At 41.5% G+C, this 20,604-nt stretch overlaps 2 pseudogenes; one reads left to right on the top strand and one right to left on the bottom strand.

Moving 5' to 3' along the window:
- Positions 1 to 16,444, bottom strand: part of LOC137235853 (nucleosome-remodeling factor subunit NURF301-like) — a 135,007-nt pseudogene extending 118,563 nt beyond the window's left edge.
- Positions 16,445 to 17,947, top strand: LOC137235852 (nucleosome-remodeling factor subunit NURF301-like; annotated as a pseudogene).
- The last annotated feature ends 2,657 nt before the right edge of the window (positions 17,948 to 20,604 follow it).

The raw sequence follows: 20,604 nt of genomic DNA, 5'->3' as shown, positions 1-20,604 counted from the left end.
AATTCTATAAACCCGACAGGTTTACTAAATTATTGAAACTATTTCCAAAAGCTTTTGTGGTAAATGAAATATGAAAGTATTCAGTGTTAAATATGTAAAGTGTAATAATAAGTTACATGAAACCAAGGCGAATTCAGTACCAGTTGTTGTTATCCCAACTGCTGATTGCTTCTTCTAGATTATCTTCCATACAACGCGGGGTACTAAAATATGTCAGTTAATCGAAATCAATAAAAATTTTCTTTTGACTTGACATTCTTCTGCACGGCGAATTAGTCGAATTCGCTTTGCCACCACCTGGTATGGATTCGCCTTGCATGAAAATAAGCCTTGTACAAGTAGAGTTTGATGTAATGATCCAGAAATTCGCCACCACCAACAAGCGATAAGGCAAGGCAGACTCTCCCATCTAGTAGCGTGACTCTTAATCCCTTCATGATATGGATTAAAAAATCTGAGGAGGTAGTCAAATACATTAAAAGCCTCCACACACAGCAATAGACTGACTGAAAGGTCAAGAACGATGGATCAAAATAAAGATAGCAATGCATCGAGGCGGGTTAGGGGGTTAGAATATACCCGCGGTAGGTATGCCTGTCGTAAGAGGCGACTAATATACCAAATAGACAGGTTGCCAGCGCAATATATAGCTTCTCCAAAAACCCAATTGTCAACCTCACCTATCTGTGGCGAATCCTGTTTCATTTACAGCCGAGGCTCTGGCGACCCCGAACTCCTCAAGGATGTAGGGGGTGGTAGGGCGGTATGGCCTAGAATATCGCATGTGGTCATAACAAATCGTTCCCGAGATGGTCGGGCTTGGTACCGGATCTGCATTAGGCATGGGACCATCATCTCGATAACACTCCCCAAGGCCTTCGGGCAGTGTCCTTATAGCTACAACAACAACATCAACAACTCCGAGGCCTTATAATTATGATAATAATAAATACAATTTAAGTTTGGCCAAGGTCACTTTCGATTCAGATTTAAATTTCATGTTTGACTGAGAAATCGATTTTGTCAGTATCAATTTTGGTTTCAACTTTGATTATGATTTCAGTTTTCGCTATGGTTTCCGTTTCTGCTCGGGTTTCGCTAATGACTTATTTTCTCCTTTATATTTCTGATTTACCTATTGTGTTTCAATATCAGTCTTGGGTTTGACTCGAGTTCGGTCATTGTTTCAGTTCTCGTTTCTGACGGGGCTTGGCTTGGGTTTTGGTTCCACATCCGATCTGGGTTTGGTTATGGTTTCGCTCTGTTATGTGTTCGTGTTTCGATCCCGGTATCGGTCTAGGTTTCAGATTTGGTTCTGGTTTCAGTTATCCGTTTTAGCTTCTGCTTTCGTTTCTAGATTTAAATTCGGTTCCGAATTCGTTATGGCTCGGATCGGCCCAGTTTCGGTTACAGGCATGGTTCTGGCTTCAGTCTCAGTTTATTACCAATACCTTCTTCGACCTACATACTTTTCCTTTCCTTTCCAATACGGATTGCCCAATACCTTGAAAAATATGTATCCATATTTTAAGATAGCTAGTCCGCTTTTCAGTCACTTCCACTACAAACTGCTAGCTAGAGCCTGGTCAAAAATTTGACGGTTGTTGTTGTTGAAGCGATAAGGATACTCCCCGAAGCCCTTGGGGAGTGTTATCGATGTTGATGGTCCTTTGCCGGATGCAGATCCGGTACTTTCCAGTATCAAGCACCACTAAGGCACCAGCCCGACCATCTCGGGAACGATTTAGTATGACCACATTAAACCTTCCAGGCCATACCGCCCCCCTAGATCCATGAGGAACTTGGAGTCTCCAGAGCCGCGCTGTTAAAGTAACATGATTCGCCACGGGTAGGTGAGGTTGACAATTGGGTTGGATAAGCTATATTTTGCGCTGGCAACACCTTGAAAGGGTTGCGCTATACAACCCCTCAATTTAGTATTTTAGTCGCCTCTTACGACAGGCCCCCTAACCCGCTGGGGAAAACGGTCATAAACCTTTGCACAACACAGTCCATATATACACATATACATATATATATACATTTTTTTCGATCCAAGAGTTGTTATATACAAGAACACGAGGTTGGCGATGAGCCGCTGTGGCTCGGCTACTGGCGTTTTTCAGGTATTCCATAATGACTGTCAGAGAAAAAAAGAAAGCCGAACATTCAGTTGCAGAAATAACTGAATACAGGAGCTTAGTCAAATACTGCGATATTACATTATACATTTTATGTTGTTGTTGTAACTGCAAAATTTGTCCCCAAAGACTTAGGGGAGTGTGCTGACTTACGCTTTTTAGGTGCATAAAATGCTTACTGTAAATACTTACAAATGTACGTCATTTTAAATTCAAATAAAGTCTACTAACCTTTTCAATGTATTGCAATTTATCCTCTTTTGCCATACTCATCCACTCTTTAGCGCCACGTTTAATTGTTTCCACAGCGGAGAGTCCTGTATTACGTTGACGAAAATCGCTCACAAAATTCAAATATGGATTACGATGTATTGTTCCACTGGGATGTTGGCATTTGCCAATTTTCGTCTTGTGGATTGCAGTTTTGGAAACGCCTTTATTGGTTTTCGTGGTGGAGCGTGAAGTTAATGACGGTTTCATTATCTCCATTAATGACTATCGTTAAATTTTTTAATGGTTAAAAAAATTATTCTTTGCGTTGGGACGCACTAATTTAGATTTGGCTTAGTAATATTTAAATAATAACTATAGAGTTAATAGAAATTCCAGTGTTTTTGCAAATACAGCTAATTTTTGTAAAATTAATGAATTTTAATCTTTTCGACTTGAATTTGTAATGATTGGAAAAATTCTATAAACTCGACAGGTTTACGAAATTATTGAAACTATTTCCAAAAGCTTTTGTGGTAAATGAAATATGAAAGTATTCAGTGTTAAATATGTAAAGTGTAATAATAAGTTACATGAAACCAAGGCGAATTCAGTACCAGTTGTTGTTATCCCAACTGCTGATTGCTTCTTCTAGATTATTTTCCATACAACGCGGGGTACTAAAATATGTCAGTTAATCGAAATCAATAAAAATTTTCTTTTGACTTGACATTCTTCTGCACGGCGAATTAGTCGAATTCGCTTTGCCACCACCTGGTATGGATTCGCCTTGCATGAAAATAAGCCTTGTACAAGTAGAGTTTGATGTAATGATCCAGAAATTCGCCACCACCAACAAGCGATAAGGCAAGGCAGACTCTCCCATCTAGTAGCGTGACTCTTAATCCCTTCATGATATGGATTAAAAAATCTGAGGAGGTACTCAAATACATCAAAAGCCTCCACACACAGCAATAGACTGACTGAAAGGTCAAGAACGATGGATCAAAATAAAGATAGCAGTGCATCGAGGCGGGTTAGGGGGTTAGAATATACCCGCGGTAGGTATGCCTGTCGTAAGAGGCGACTAATATACCAAATAGACAGGTTGCCAACGCAATATATAGCTTCTCCAAAAACCCAATTGTCAACCTCACCTATCTGTGGCGAATCCTGTTTCATTTACAGCCGAGGCTCTGGCGACCCCGAACTCCTCATGGATGTAGGGGGTGGTAGGGCGGTATGGCCTAGAATGTCGCATGTGGTCATAAAAAATCGTTCCCGAGATGGTCGGGCTTGGTACCGGATCTGCATTAGGCATGGGACCATCATCTCGATAACACTCCCCAAAGCCTTCGGGCAGTGTCCTTATAGCTACAACAACAACGTCAACAACACCGAGGCCTTATAATAATGATAATAATAAATACAATTTAAGTTTGGCCAAGGTCACTTTCGATTCAGATTTAAATTTCATGTTTGACTGAGAAATCGATTTTGTCAGTATCAATTTTGGTTTCAACTTTGATTATGATTTCAGTTTTCGCTATGGTTTCCGTTTCTGCTCGGGTTTCGCTAATGACTTATTTTCTCCCTTATATTTCTGATTTACCTATTTTGTTTCAATATCAATCTTGGGTTTGACTCGAGTTCGGTCATTGTTTCAGTTCTCGTTTCTGACGGGGCTTGGCTTGGGTTTTGGTTCCACATCCGATCTGGGTTTGGTTATGGTTTCGCTCTGTTATATGTTCGTGTTTCGATCCCGGTATCGGTCTAGGTTTCAGATTTGGTTCTGGTTTCAGTTATCCGTTTTAGCTTCTGCTTTCGTTTCTAGATTTAAATTCGGTTCCGAATTCGTTATGGCTCGGATCGGCCCAGTTTCGGTTACAGGCATGGTTCTGGCTTCAGTCTCAGTTTATTACCAATACTTTCTTCGACCTACATTCTTTTCCTTTCCTTTCCAATACGGATTGCCCAATACCTTGAAAAATATGTATCCATATTTTAAGATAGCTAGTCCGCTTTTCAGTCACTTCCACTACAAACTGCTAGCTAGAGCCTGATCAAAAATTAGACGGTTGTTGTTGTTGAAGCGATAAGGATACTCCCCGTAGCCCTTGGGGAGTGTTATCGATGTTGATGGTCCTTTGCCGGATGCAGATCCGGTACTTTCCAGTATCAAGCACCACTAAGGCACCTCCATCTCGGGAACGATTTAGTATGACCACATTAAACCTTCCAGGCCATACCGCCCCCCTAGATCCATGAGGAACTTGGAATCTCCAGAGCCGCGCTGTTAAAGTAACATGATTCGCCACGGGTAGGTGAGGTTGACAATTGGGTTGGATAAGCTATATTTTGCGCTGGCAACACCTTGAAAGGGTTGCGCTACACAACCCCTCAATTTAGTATTTTAGTCGCCTCTTACGACAGGCCCCCTAACCCGCTGGGGAAAACGGTCATAAACCTTTGCACAACACAGTCCATATATACACATATACATATATATATACATTTTTTTCGATCCAAGAGTTGTTATATACAAGAACACGACGTTGGCGATGAGCCGCTGTGGCTCGGCTACTGGCGTTTTTCAGGTATTCCATAATGACTGTCAGAGAAAAAAAGAAAGCCGAACATTCAGTTGCAGAAATAACTGAATACAGGAGCTTAGTCAAATACTGCGATATTAAATTATACATTTTATGTTGTTGTTGTAACTGCAAAATTTGTCCCCAAAGACTTAGGGGAGTGTGCTGACTTACGCTTTTTAGGTGCATAAAATGCTTACTGTAAATACTTACAAATGTACGTCATTTTAAATTGAAATAAAGTCTACTAACCTTTTCAATGTATTTCAATTTATCCTCTTTTGCCATACTCATCCACTCTTTAGCGCCACGTTTAATTGTTTCCACAGCGGAGAGTCCTGTATTACGTTGACGAAAATCGCTCAAAAAATTCAAATATGGATTATGATGTATTGTTCCACTGGGACGTTGACATTTGCCAATTTTCGTCTTGTGGATTGCAGTTTTGGAAACGCCTTTGATGGTTTTCGTGGTGGAGCGTGAAGTTAATGACGGTTTCATTATCTCCATTAATGACTATCGTTAAATTTTTTAATGGTTAAAAAAATTATTCTTTGCGTTGGGACGCACTAATTTAGATTTGGCTTAGTAATATTTAAATAATAACTATAGAGTTAATAGAAATTCCAGTGTTTTTGCAAATACAGCTAATTTTTGTAAAATTAATGAATTTTAATCTTTTCGACTTGAATTTGTAATGATTGGAAAAATTCTATAAACTCGACAGGTTTACGAAATTATTGAAACTATTTCCAAAAGCTTTTGTGGTAAATGAAATATGAAAGTATTCAGTGTTAAATATGTAAAGTGTAATAATAAGTTACATGAAACCAAGGCGAATTCAGTACCAGTTGTTGTTATCCCAACTGCTGATTGCTGCTTCTAGATTATTTTCCATACAACGCGTGGTATAAAATATGTCAGTTAATTGAAATCAATAAAAATTTTCTTTTGACTTGACATTCTTCTGCACGGCGAATTAATCGAATTCGCTTTGCCACCACCTGGTATGGATTCGCCTTGCATGAAAATAAGCCTTGTACAAGTAGAGTTTGATGTAATGATCCAGAAATTCGCCACCACCAACAAGCGATAAGGCTCCCATAGTCTATAACAAAGGAACCGATAACATTTAACCAAGGTGAATTCATACGAGGTGGTGGCAAAGCGAAGTCAACCCAATTGCAAGGAGAAGCAATCAGCTGATGGGAAACTATCAAGAAGAAGCAATCAGCTGAAGGGATAACAATACCTGGTACTGAATTCGCCTTTCTTTTAATCACGAAAATCGTCAAATTCGTCAAATTCAAAAAACTTTATTTTTGGTGCGATTTGTTAGAAAAGTCTAGGGACCGATGGAAGATGGAAAGAGAGGAAGAGAGAAAGTAATAGATGGGAGAATATAGAAAGAGGAGAGCAAGGAACGTAGAAAAACTTATATGACATGCATTGTAAATTTTCTTTTGACTTGACATTAGTCTGCACAACGAATTACATAGGTTGATTTCGCTTTGCCATAAGCTGGTATGGACTCGCCTTGGAGTGCGCAAAAAGCAGAAAGAGATAAAGTGAGCGAAAAGTATGTGAAAAAGTGGTAGAGAAAGTGGAAGAGAAGGGAGAGATAAAGTGATAGCGTATTCCTAAAGTTTAAAATGTTGAACCAAAGATTGTGTACGATGGCGAAGCTTTGTAGCTACAACAAGTAAGGAAGGTTAAGTTCGGGTGTAACCGAACATTACATACTCAGTTGAGAGCTATGGTGACAACATAAGGGAAAATAACCATGTAGGAAAATGAACCGAGGGAAACCCTGGAATGTGTTTATATGACAAGTGTATCAAATGAAAGGCATTAAAAAGTATTTTATGAGGGAGTGTGCCATAGTTCTATAGGTGGACGCCATTTAGGGATATAGCCACAAAGGTGGACCAGGGGTGACCCTAGAATTTGTATGTACAATATGGGCATCAAACGAATGGTGTTAATGAGTATTTTAGAAGGGAGTGGGCCTTAGTTCTATAAGTGGATGCCGTATCGCCATAAAGGTGGACAAGGGGTGACTCTAGAATGTGTTTTCACGATATGGGTATCAAATTAAAGGTATTAATGAGGGTTTTAAAAGGGAGTGGTGGTTGTTGTATAGGTGGTCGCCTTTTCGAGATATCGCCATAAAGGTGAACCAGGGGTGACTCTAGAATGCGTTTGTACGATATGGGTATCAAATGAAAGATGTTAATGAGTATTCTAAAAAGGAGTAATCATTAGTTCCATAGGTGGACGCCGTTTCGAGATATCGCCATAAAGGTGGACCAGGGGTGACCCTAGAATTTGTTTGTACAATATGGGTATCAAAGGAAAGGTTTTAATGAGTATTTTAAAATGGGGTAATCCTTAGTTCCATAGGTGGACACCGTTTCGAGATATCGCCATAAAGGTGGGCCAGGGGTGACTCTAGAATTCGTTTGTGCAATATGGGTATCAAACGAAAGGAGTTAATGAGTATTTTAAAACGGAGTGGGCCTTAGTTCTATAGGTGGACGCCTTTTCGAGGTATCGCAATAAAGGTGAACCAGGGGTGACTCTAGATGTTTAGGCCACCAGCCTAAATATTTCGGACCACCCTAACACGCACATTAGTTTTTATTATTATTACCGGTAACGGCTAACACCAGCCGAAAGCTAACTTTGAAGGGGAAAAACTCAACGAAAGTTAGCTATCGGCGGGTGCCGCGGACTTGTTCGCGGTCTTGGTCTGCCTTTTCTATTTTGGAACGTCAACGAGCCAGCAGCTATCTCACAGGTGAGTTATCATATTACGTATCTTTTCATAGGTTGTGCATATAATTACGCTATAATCGCACCTTGCTATTGTGATTCTTCTTAATAATTGCGATTTTTTAACATTAGAATTTGCACTTGGCAATTGTCTGGCAATCAGCCACCAATATTTCTATTTTTGAATTGTAATCTATCCAACAATTTGCGGTCGTCATATTACTAACATTTGCCGTGCACGAATGTGTAATTAACAATTTAAGAACTTTGAATTCGAATTAGTTTGTGAAGCAATTCCCTTTTTGATGATAAATAAAGCTGAGAATTTATATTGTTTATAACGTGAATACATTTGTTGTTACTCGCCCTAATTCTTTTCTTTGCTTTCTTTTTATTTGCGCAACACACGCCCGACTTCCCCGGGTCCACACTGCCCCGCAAAACATTGGTCCTTACGCGCCGAGAAAATCAAAAATTTGAAGACAACACAGAATCAGCGCAGCAGAATAATTGAAAAATATTAGCAAATTTATAAAAGTGTTAATTTGGAAAAAGTAATCAGCGAAACAAAACCAACTAGCACAACATTTTGGCAACTCGCTATCACACAACACACATACTGCCATAAAATCATCACACACAGTCTATTGACGTCGAGATCACATCATCATACAGTCCATTATCACTCATACAGTCCACTAATATCATCGTCACGACATCACATACAATCTTATCATCATCATACTCATCAGTCAAAGTCCATCATCATCACAGTTTGTCATCACTCTACAGTCCATCACATCAACACATCGCTGCCCATCGATCAACTAAAAACACAAGGTACGTGGTTGCTTGGTTGCACAAAACATTTTTTTATTTGCGTGATTTACGCACGGAAAGTGCATTCCGTGTTAGACAAAAAAGGCAAAGCAAGTGAAATTGTTAGAATTCGTGGTTATAAACACACCAATCGCCTTTTGACGATCGGGTAATTCCCCCCACCAGTGGTAAGGGTTACTCGACACCGCTCAAGGCAGACAGTCAGTGAATTTTTTTTTAGTTTTTTTTCACACTCATCACTGCACTGTGTTGTACCCCCTCATCGTCACATACATTGACAAACTTCCTAGTCAGGAACCATAATTACACTTGGTTGATAGCCGTAGCTTGTCTATCACGGAATTCACTTTAGTAATCAGTTTGCGAGCTGAAATATTACCAAAAGCCAAAAAAGTATCACTACGTTGGGTGGCTAGTGGCTTGATCACACAATTTATACTGAGTTTTATATTATATAGCTGTATCGTTATCACTTTTTTTTCTTAATAAATACTTTAAATCGTAATTTTCCACAGTAAGTTGGATAAACAAATTTATTTTTTATATTGGGAAAGATCCCTGGTTGGCTACTCGGGAATACTTGGCGTTCACTTTCACTTTGTATACACATTTAATCCTCGTCAGGATTTCTATCTGTGTTTCACATTAAATCCTCATTGGGATTTTCTATCTGTGTTTCACATTAAATCCTCATTGGGATTTTTTTATCTGTGGTTCACATTTTACACTATATCCACATTGGGATTACCATCTGCGTTTTTAATTTTTTTTAAACACGCTAAGTTTTCAAAATATTTCTATCTGTGTCCAACACACCTGTTAAGACACATTAAATATTTGCAGACGATTCTCTTCTCTGCATTGCATATCACTGTAGACACATTAAATCCTTTCAGGACTTCTATCCGTGCTTAATATCACTTCGCACCGACTAGAACCTTTCAGGATTTCTATCTGTGCTGCATATCACTACATTTATATCACTTTATACACACTAAATCCTCGTCAGGATTTCTATCTGTGTTTATTTCCATATCACTGCATACACATTAAATCCTCGTCAGGATTTCTATCTGTGCTGCATATCACTACATTTATATCACTTTATACACACTAAATCCTCGTCAGGATTTCTATCTGTGTTTATTTCCATATCACTGCATACACATTAAATCCTCGTCAGGATTTCTATCTGTGCTGCATATCACTACATTTATATCATTTTATACACACTAAATCCTCGTCAGGATTTCTATTTGTGTTTATTTCCATATCACTGCATACACATTAAATCCTCGTCAGGATTTCTATCTGTGGCTTGCACAATCCTCGTGAGGATTTCTATAAGTGGTTCATATCACCGGCCACATTACATACACGGCATAATTTACATTTGATTAAATTTTTGCTTAGCACTATTCACATAAGATTGCTATCTGTGTTAACACATTCAATCAGAATTCGTGTGTTCCTAAAGCTTTTACTTATATAGCGCAATCACAGCAAAAACGAAAACACTCTTATAATTTTTTGTTGTGGTTGCATTTACACCAAACCCACTAAGTCGTTTACCTCCGAGCTCGACACCTTCAAAGAGACAAAATATTCAAATTAATAAAATCAATGGAGACTTATATTAGATTGGCTGATTCCATAGTGGAGTTTGAACAAGAGTTCAACTCCACCCCGGCCGAATCCCGGAACAAGCACACCCTTGCACTACTGCAAGAGGAGCTAAGGGCACTATGGAAGAAGACCAAGTCCACATATGAAAGTCTTCTCGGCAATTCTGAACTCTCCAAAGACGAGCTCAGCTCATTAAGAAAGAAAAATAAAAGTTGCTTTGCATGCTACCTGCAATGCATGTCTGCTGTGGCGGCTGAAGCCGAAGCTATCACCCCACAGCCGGCGAAAGATGAAGCAAATGAGGAAGACTCCTCGCGCCGTGGACATAAAATGCGGCTGCCGCCTTGTGACACCATGTATTTAAAGGCGACTACCTCTCCTGGCCAGCTTTTCGAGATATGTTCACGGCGATATACATCCACAATACCGATCTGAAAGATGTCGAGAAATTATACTATTTGAAGCAAAAAACGCAAGGGGAGGCAAAAGATATAGTGGGCAGGTGCTCATTAACAAACGAGGGTTTTGCAACCGCCTGGAAGAATCTAAGCGACAGGTACGAAAATAAACGTACACACACAATTTTAATATAAACGTCAACACACAATTAAAACTTTTATTTAATCTGACGGCAGTCGAGCAGGAGTGTGGAACATCAATTAAAAAATTGCACGTGAGATCAACAATTGCATTTCTGCGCTACAATGTCATAATATTGACATCACAAATTGGGGCGCAATCATAACTTACTTATGCTCCACAAAACTCCCTGAATCTACATTGCCTCTTTGGGAACAGACCGTAGAACGGAAGACAGATATCCCGAAATGGGAGGATATGGACAAATTCCTGTCCAATCGCTTCCAGACATTGGAGACGGTTTCCGATCTGAGGGGTAATAAAACAACAAAAACACCCAAAAGTCAGAGTTCGAATTCTAGGGAAAATTCTACGGAACTTGGGGTTTACCAAGCAAGCGTACCAAAGTCGGCATGTAAGATGTGCAACAGTACGGAGCACAAATTACGAAATTGCCAAAAATTCCGTAGGTTGTCCACGTCAGGCAAAATCGAATTTATCAAAAACAATAGTTATTGTCTGAATTGTCTGTCGGGTGGACACACCGTGACACGATGCACTAGCCAATTCAATTGCAGCACGTGCCACGCAAGGCACAACACCTTGCTCCATCTTCCGACAGCACAACCAAAGACAACTCCTCAAAGGTGGACTCAAAACGCCACCGACAATTCACCTTCAACCTCACAGCAGGCTGGGCAAGGATGGAGTCTGAAAAAAGACAAGATAATACTAATAACGTCTCTTCGTGTCATGCTAACACCACTAAAGGGGTGTTATTAGGAACAGCGCGGGTTCATATAATGTACAACGGGGTGAAATTTTCCGCCAGAGCGCTGATAGACTCTGGGTCCGAATGCTCTTTCATAACTGAAAGACTAAAGAAGCGAATAAACCTTCCGTCCAAACGTTTGCATGTGCAGGTGTCAGGAATAAATAATACACCATCTGCACAGGTAAAGGAATCATGCTCAATTAACTTAGGTTCGCTTACAGACCCCTTAGTAAGCATCCATACAGTGGCCCTAGTCCTGCCTCAATTAACAGGGGACCTTCCGACTTGCCAAGTGAGCGCAACGACTCGGCAAGCATTCCCTGATCTGATTCTGGCGAATAAGAGGTTCTTCATTAATGAACCAGTCGACCTCATACTTGGAGGCGATATTTATCCCCAGATCATACTAAACGGTATACGGAAGAACGTCCTAAATACGCTTCTCGTCCAAGAAACCGTCTTCGGTTGGATTTTAACCGGTCGTGCAGATGCACCTCACCCAACCAATACACGAGTATCCTTTTTCAATGAAATTAGCCTAGACAAGCAGCTAGCCGCTTTCTGGGAACTTGAAAACGTACCTACAAAAAAGGCACTGACCGAAGATAATGCCTATTGCGAGGCACTATATAAAAACACAACGGAAAGGAATTCAGATGGAAGATATACTGTCGCCCTTCCATTCAAACAAAGCTTCCCAAAAACCGTCTGTTTGGGCCCATCTCTCAAGAGCGTCTGCTCTCAGTTCTATCGGAACGAGACGCGCCTAGCCAAGACCCCGGCCCTACAGATGGAATACAATAGGGTACTGACAGAATATGTCACGTTAGGGCACATGACTAAGGTGCACACCGTAGTACCACCACAATCAACTGATTGCTATTTCTTACCGCATCATGCGGTGATCAAAGAAGAAAGCACAACGACTAAAGTAAGGGTCGTATTCAACGCGTCGTGCCCGACATCCAATGGCATAAGCCTGAACGATGTTCTACACACCGGCCCAGTACTGCAATCCGACTTAACAATACTGCTCCTCCGATGGAGATTCTACAAGTACGTCTTCAATAGCGACATTGAGAAGATGTAAAGGCAAATTTGGGTAAAGGAAAATCAAACCCAATACCAAAGAATAGTTTTTCGACTCCAAGCAGAGGACCCTGTCAGCGTGTTTGAGCTCAACACGGTAACTTTTGGGGTAAACTGTGCCCCCTATCTAGCGATCAGAACCCTACATGAACTTGCTGATGACGTCGAGGCGTCTCTGCCAACCGCAGCGCATATCTTGCGAAACAGTATGTACGTCGATGACGTCCTTGCAGGGGGACATAGCATCGAAGCAGCAATCGCGGCCCGCGATGAAATCACAGCTGCATTAAAGTCAGCAGGATTCCCTCTGCGAAAGTGGACATCTAACTGCAGTAGGATACTACAGGGCATACCCAAACCTCACAGGCTTACGGAAGACTTTCTGGAATTCGAGGACGCGAGCATGGTAAAAACCCTAGGCATCCGTTGGAACGCGCATTCCGACTATTTCTATTTCACAGCGAAACCAATCGAAAACCAAGACATCTTAACAAAAAGGGCGATCCTATCGGCCATCGCCAAACTCTTCGACCCGTTAGGCTGGCTTGCTCCAGTTATCATCGTAGCTAAGATATTAATGCAGAACATTTGGCTGGAGGGGACGGATTGGGATGAACCGGTATCCACAATCACTTTAGATCGGTGGCAAACCTTTATGCAGGAGTACCCCGCCATTAACCGGATTCGTATACCTCGGTGGGTGCACTTCACCCCAACCAACGATATAGAAATTCACGGCTTCTGTGACGCGTCCGAAAAAGCCTACGGGGCTACGGTTTACGTGCGAGCTAAGATCAACGATAGGGCATACGTTAGTCTACTCATGGCGAAAACGAGGGTGGCACCAGTAAAAACAATTTCACTACCAAGATTGGAGTTATGCGGTGCCGTCTTGCTGGCTGAAACTTTGGAAAATGTGATGGAGAACCTGAACTTAGGCACATTTAACATGCACCTATGGACAGATATTGACAGATGGATATTCTTGATCGGTTTTCCGATCTATCAAGAGCGTTGCGGGTTATCTCCTACATTATACGATTCTCGAATAGAACACGTCCAAAAACTAAAATGTCCTTTAAGGCAGAGTCTCACCAGATCTCGCCCGACGAAATCAAGGCTACGACTAGCCGCCTCATAAGGATATCCCAAACCAACCACTATGCCGAAGAAATAAGCTCTCTGAGAACTAGGAAACCCATCGCGACCAAAAGCGAGATTCTCTCTTTAAACCCCTTTATCGACGAAGATAATGTCCTTCGGGTGGGGGGTCGCCTCAACGCATCCAGGGACGTTCCCGTCGACGAGCGTCACCCGATAATCCTCCCTTACGCCTGCCGACTCACCCGTCTCCTGGTCCAGTTTGTCCACACCATTTCCATACATGGCGGAAACCAACTAATGCTGCGGCTCCTACGCACGCAGTATTGGATACCTCGGGTCAAAAACATGATCCGATCCATCATACACAACTGCAAGGCCTGTACGCTATTTCGCAAACGTTCCCCGACGCAACTCATGGGAACCCTCCCTGCGGAACGCACTACCTTTAGCAGGGCATTTACCAACACCGGGGTGGATTTCGCAGGACCGTTTGACATAAAGTCTTACAGCGGACGAGGATGCCGCATGTCTAAGGGTTACGTCTGTCTATTCGTCTGCTTTGCGACTAAGGCGATCCACTTAGAGGCGACTAGCGACCTCAGCACCGCCGCGTTTCTAGCAGCATTTAGTCGGTTTGTCTCCAGACGAGGATGCCCGAAAAACCTCTATTCCGACAACGGAACGAACTTTGTCGGTGCGTCGAGGGCTCTCCGCTCAGAGGTCAAGGCATTCCTCGTTGATGCGCGCAACCAAACCCTCTCTAAATATGCCCACCAAACCATTACATGGCATTTCATACCAGCAGCTGCTCCTCATATGGGCGGACTGTGGGAAGCGGGAGTCAAGAGTTTCAAAACCCATTTCAAAAAGATCGCATTGGATCATAAATTTACTCTAGAGGAGTTTAGCACCCTCCTGTGTAGGATTGAATCCTGTCTCAACTCCCGACCCCTAAGCCCATCTTCAAATGACCCGTCCAACCTGGAGCCACTCACCCCCGGGCACTTCCTCGTCGGGGGCCACCTACTAGCGCCACCCGAGATTGACGTCAGCGAGAATCGCGCTTCACTCGTCAATCGATGGGAAAAACTTAAGGCGCTGCATCAAACCTTCTGCAAGCGGTGGAAAACGGAGTACCTCACCGAACTGCAGAAGCGCGTTAAGTGGAAGCATCCACAATCGAATCTCAAACAGGGGGACTTAGTCGTCATTAAAGAGGACAATCTGCCCCCCAACGAATGGAGACTAGGTCGGATAGCCAACCTCCATTATGGCCCCGATAACCGAGTTCGAGTCGTCGAACTTGATACGGCAAGAGGACAAACCACCCGACCAATCACGAAATTGGTCCTACTACCACCCTCCAGTGAGGGTGAGGGAGACTTGTAACTCCCAACCGTTATAACCAACAACCCGTATAACCCAGCTCTCGTTCACCCTGAACGAGGCCTACAACCCGCTTACCCCAGCTCTCGTTCATCCCGAACGAAGACAACAACCCACTTAAACCCGCTCTCGTTCACCCCGAACTAGGCCAACAGAACCCTACCGCAGATCCGCTATCTGCCACAGAATACCAGTGAATCAATAATCATGATTTTGTCTTAAAACATCTACATATCTTTTCTCCTAGGGAGAAGAAAAATTGGGGAATAGGAATTTCGAATTTTCGAAGTCAGCTGTTTTGTCAATTGAAATCTCATTGCGCATTTCTTATTTTGTTTAAAAAAAAAAAAATTTTGTAAGGTCTAATGATTGTTGCTAATTTGTTTGAAATTAAGAAATAAGGTGTAAACCACGCACATTATTGCATTTCATGTGAAATGAGTAATGAATTGGTGCCACAGCAACATCAACTGAGGAGCATAAGAAGGAGACGGCGGGATAACACAAATCCGCCGGAGAGGCCTGCTCTCATTCTGCAAGGCACATTTCTGGCGGCCATGTCGAGTTGAGTTCGCCCTTCGCCATATACAAAAATTTAATTAAGCCTTCTTAAAATCCTTGCGCAATTTCTAAATGGCTACATCATGTATACAAAGAGCTCTTCCGTTGCTTATGATACTTTTCGACTTAAAATAAAGAATATTGTGGTTGTTGATGCGGTTGTATTAACAGTGAGAACATTGTGGTACAATGCAAATACATATTTTAGCACACATTTGTACAATTAAGTGTTCTTTCTAAAAAGAACCAATTTCCTTTAACTATTTTGATGCATTCCCTTTAACTAGTGGAAAAACTCCTATGATGGCAAGGAAATATCCCTCTCCCTCACAGTCATAATACCTACTCTTCTCCCATAACTGGTTTCCTCCTTTTCGAACATTGTTCAGAATAGGAGGAAAGGGAGACGTGAAAGAAAACTCACAAGGAATTTCTATTTAGAATACGAGGAAGGGGAGAAGGGAATTGGGCTGCTAATATTTTATTACCTTAACGTAATATAGTTTACCATCATACCTTTAAATCCGTTTGGCGTATCAATCTCCGTCATGTGGTGCGCAGGTTCTGCACGTTCCTGTGGTTTGGCTGTAGTAGCATTTGAGGTAGTTGTTTTGTCAACGTTGTTCCACCTGTTAAATTAACTGCTTTTGAAATTAAGGTGATTTTAGCTATCATTACTACCTACTTACCTCAGCACTAGTCCTTGAGTAAAGTAATTCCGACCACATCGGGGTGCTTGTATTCTGATAGCACTGGTAGATACTCATATGTCGTCCTCCGAGCGCAGTAGATTCGACTCCAATTTCGAAGCGCGGCCACCAAGTCTAGACCCCATTTGGCTACCAGATCGTGAATATGAGCCATTGGTATTGCCGGAATCTTCTGCCGATTTATTAATGAAACATGACTTAATAATCAAGGCATTGAGCGTATATGCAGTATTACGACGTTTTCGTCATTTAATACGCTTATCACCATTTCGTTTTGAGGATTTTTGCGCTGCATTGACAAGTGACGAACAAAGTGCACCAATTGCAGACGTACATTTTATGTTAGTGAAGGCATTTTTACGTGAAGAAAATCTTCAGGGAACTCACTTTGTTCCTTCAGGGAACTCACCTTTGGACCACTCGATCCAAAAGATACGGTGAATATAAGTTTCCTATCTAATTAATGGCATCACATGGCCGGAGGTATTACGTAGCTATGTAGAGAGCGATATAATTTTTAGTCGCGAAGTATATAATATTTTATGTGCTGCTGGCGATTATCCATTTACGTGTGTTAACGATCGTACTATATTTACAATCTTTAACCAATCAATTTTACAAGCAATGCTATACGAGACGTAATGTTACAAGAGGGTCCAATTCATTACGATGATCATCGTCGTAGATGTCTAGATTAGGCGATCTATTATGCGGCGCAACATGCCCTGCTGTTTACCATCTCGAATGTGTCGATCCACCATTGCATGATATACCAACTGACGATTGGCAGTGTAATTCATGTAAATCGCATAAAGTTAGTGGTGTTGTGGATTGTGTATTGCCACAAGAGGAACAAGGCGTACCCATAAGGAATGATACTTGTCTCGGATCGACATGGACGTAAACTTTGGTTCATAGCACGTAGAACATTCGTTGAAGGCCAACCTGCATATGATGACAAAATTTGGGATTATAGTACAGAATCAAAACGAGAACTACTATTGGGCATACTCGATAAGGATGACTTAGAAGCTGCACTCTATAATCAAATTACTGAGCGGAAAGATGAGATTGTACGACAGATGACATTAACAGAATCCATAACAGAAGAGCATAACAAATATCAAAGACTGTCATATATGGACGAAGAAAAGAAGCAAACGTGGGCATTAAGGCGTGGCACGAATGATGAAGATGTTGATATAAGTGCAAATGCCATCAGCGGCGGCGGTGGAGACAACAAAATGACACGCCTAAAAACAAGTCGGAACACAAAGGAATTTTCACATCTTAAATTGGTTATAGAACATGGTTTTGAAAATTACATAAATCAATATCAAATCCAATTGCGTTGAATAAGCCACAACGCAACGAACAGCGCGATAAACGTCGACGTTTATCACACAAATTTTCAGTGACTACCGCATCAGAATTTAAGTGGATTGGTACAACAATGGGTAGTTTGGATAGCATTATACAAACAGTGCGTCAAACGCTATTAATTTTGAAGATAGCATACCAACAGCGTCTATGATACCAAACTGGCGTTTCATGAAATAGAACCTGCGCAAAACTGTATCAGAAGCACGTCGTCCAACAGAATATTGTTTGCTTGGTATTGGTTATATATCAGCGAAGAGGCATGTCGAATCAGGGTTATTAGTGTTGGCGATAGGAGCTGATAGTTTTGTAGCAGCAGCATCTGCACCTTCAATTATTCCCTGCAACTGTTCCTCTATTGCACGCACCCGTTCAGCGAATGTAAATGCAAAATAATCGGCGCCCCCCAATTGTACATTCTCTTTATTACGTTGCTGTAGTTTAACATATAGCCCGGTTTTGACGTTCTTTGTTACGTTTATTTAAACGTTCCAATATGGTCTCTTTTTTATATCAGCATTATCAGCACCGCTTAGCATGATATTACTGCGGCTTGGGTCGGTACTTATTCTACTTGTTTGTTCTTGCTTTGCATGTGCTGAATCACGTGATCTGCCTCTTCCACAGCCCCATTCTGTCTACTTGTAAATACTCCACGTATTGAGTGTAGCCCGTTTTTCGAATGCCCGTAATACCTTTGCCTCCTTCAAGTAATTTTATGGTAATATTACATCCCGAAACATTTGTTGTTGGTTCTGTTATTTCGCACTGACCCGGCGTGACGCCACCCCCCTTGGTAAATGCAACATCGGCCCACGTTTTCGTATATGCTACATCCACCTTTGTGCGATTCTCCATTGAAAATGATTTGCACACTTTCAGGGAGCCTAATTACAGCTGGATACTTGTCATAGCAACCAGTAGACTAAATATATGGGTGAAACCATCGATTGGTTTACACCAATCATTATTTGGAGGTAGGGTGAAGACTTGCTCTAATTAGCTGTATGGTTTCGTTAACGCCGCTGGACCGCTCATATTACGTTGCATGACTTCCCATTCGCAACGTGTTGGTATTTGTATCCAACTTTTCATTAATTTGTAGCGGTGTACCTGAAATGAAATAAAAAGAGTACCTGAAATGAAATAAAAGAATAAGAAATTAGAAAATTTATAAGATTATAAAAAAGGAACGATACTAGTATACTTACCCATCATACGTTTATCCATCGTAATGAAAATTCATTCAAAATGCCTGTATACTCATTTCCATGAATGAATGACATTTTGAATGAACGAAACAAGGGTGCCACTCGATGACATTTGCTTTTGTCTTTTCTTACGCCGTAAACACATTGCGCGCGACCCCATGCATTACAAGTCGGATCCGCGGGATAAATGATAGGTTTGTTTTAGTTTGACAAATTGGTGCATAAACACACACTCAAAACCAACTTTCTTGTGAAAAAAAAAACGGGTGAACCACTCGAGACCGAAATAATTCTCCCGGTTATTTGCATTGATTTCATTGTTAAAAAGGTTAGTGCAAAATTAAAATGTAAAACATAAACAGAAACATGTCACACTCCATAGTGGTCTCGCTTTCATAATAGAAATTGCCTTTGTGTATTGAGGTTCCGATAAGGTTTCGTCAGTCCTGTCAGCTTGAAATCCCAGCAGGAATAAAGTAGTGTCATATATGCTTTCGATGCTACAAACAGGGGAGAAATTAAACCCTTTAGAACAGACTATAAATTTAATGTCGCGTCAGGATTCAGACGCAAGCTGTCCCTAAATACTTCATGACATGACCATTATGCATCAATACATTGCAATGGGCAGCACCGCACAGCGGTCTCATTCCAACGATTGGAAGAGTGAACAGCTGACAGCTCTACAAATTGCCACACTCGTTAGCGTAGGCTATTCCCGCCAGGGTTGTGTTGGAATCAACAAACACACCACAATTTGTGATTCTCACACAACATGACCCAAATCAACACAAAGACTGTTCCCAGACAGCGAGTAAAGGCCTCTTCACATTTGTCGCACATTTGTATGCACGGCGTCATTTGACTAGTCATTTTACAGGGATTCATAGGTTATATTCACAGCCACATTTGTATCGGCGTGGGTGAGTTTTGTGATCAAATTTTTGTAGGGCAACTACAAGGAGCCGTGAAAATACACGGGTAACTCGTGATACCATCTGCTACAGAAATGTAGCGTATATTACCGCATATTGCCTGTACTAGGCAAACAGCAAAAAATGACTGCTTTCAATATCAGAATTTCGTTATGATGAGGATATTTACCAAAATTAAAGATACCTTTAGGCGTATCTCAATAAAATTATATTAAATATAACAGTGGTTTCAACCACTACAAACACATCATTACATCGACATAATAACTTCATAAGATTATGCGTTCCACACAACCCTTTATCCCGAGTACGCCAACCACAAACTCAGCCAATTGAGCTCCTTGTCTCCGCTCATAAGCCACCCAACCTAAGGGCATCTACGAATGTTCGACTAACAATTTGATATTCCAGAATGACCGGATTGCCCCACAAACGCGCAAAGACGGAGGCACGCGGCACCACATTCACCGTCCCCTGCCGGCTATGTCAAAAGCCACACAGCATAAGGCTCTGCCCGATTTACCGGGGCATGACGAACATGGATCGACTAAAGACGATCATAGATTTCAGATATTGCACAAATTGCCTATCGCCATTCCACCAACGGAAGACATGTCCCAGCGAAGATCGCTGTCATCGGTGCAACGAGCAGCACCACACGTCAACACACCTCGACGACGTTCCACCACCG

This window comes from Eurosta solidaginis, unplaced genomic scaffold (assembly GCF_040869045.1).
Source record: "Eurosta solidaginis isolate ZX-2024a unplaced genomic scaffold, ASM4086904v1 ctg00001135.1, whole genome shotgun sequence".
Classification (NCBI taxonomy): Eukaryota; Metazoa; Arthropoda; class Insecta; order Diptera; family Tephritidae; genus Eurosta; species Eurosta solidaginis.
The sequence above is the reverse complement of the archived record's forward strand: the minus strand, read 5'-3'. Positions and strand labels throughout refer to the sequence as shown.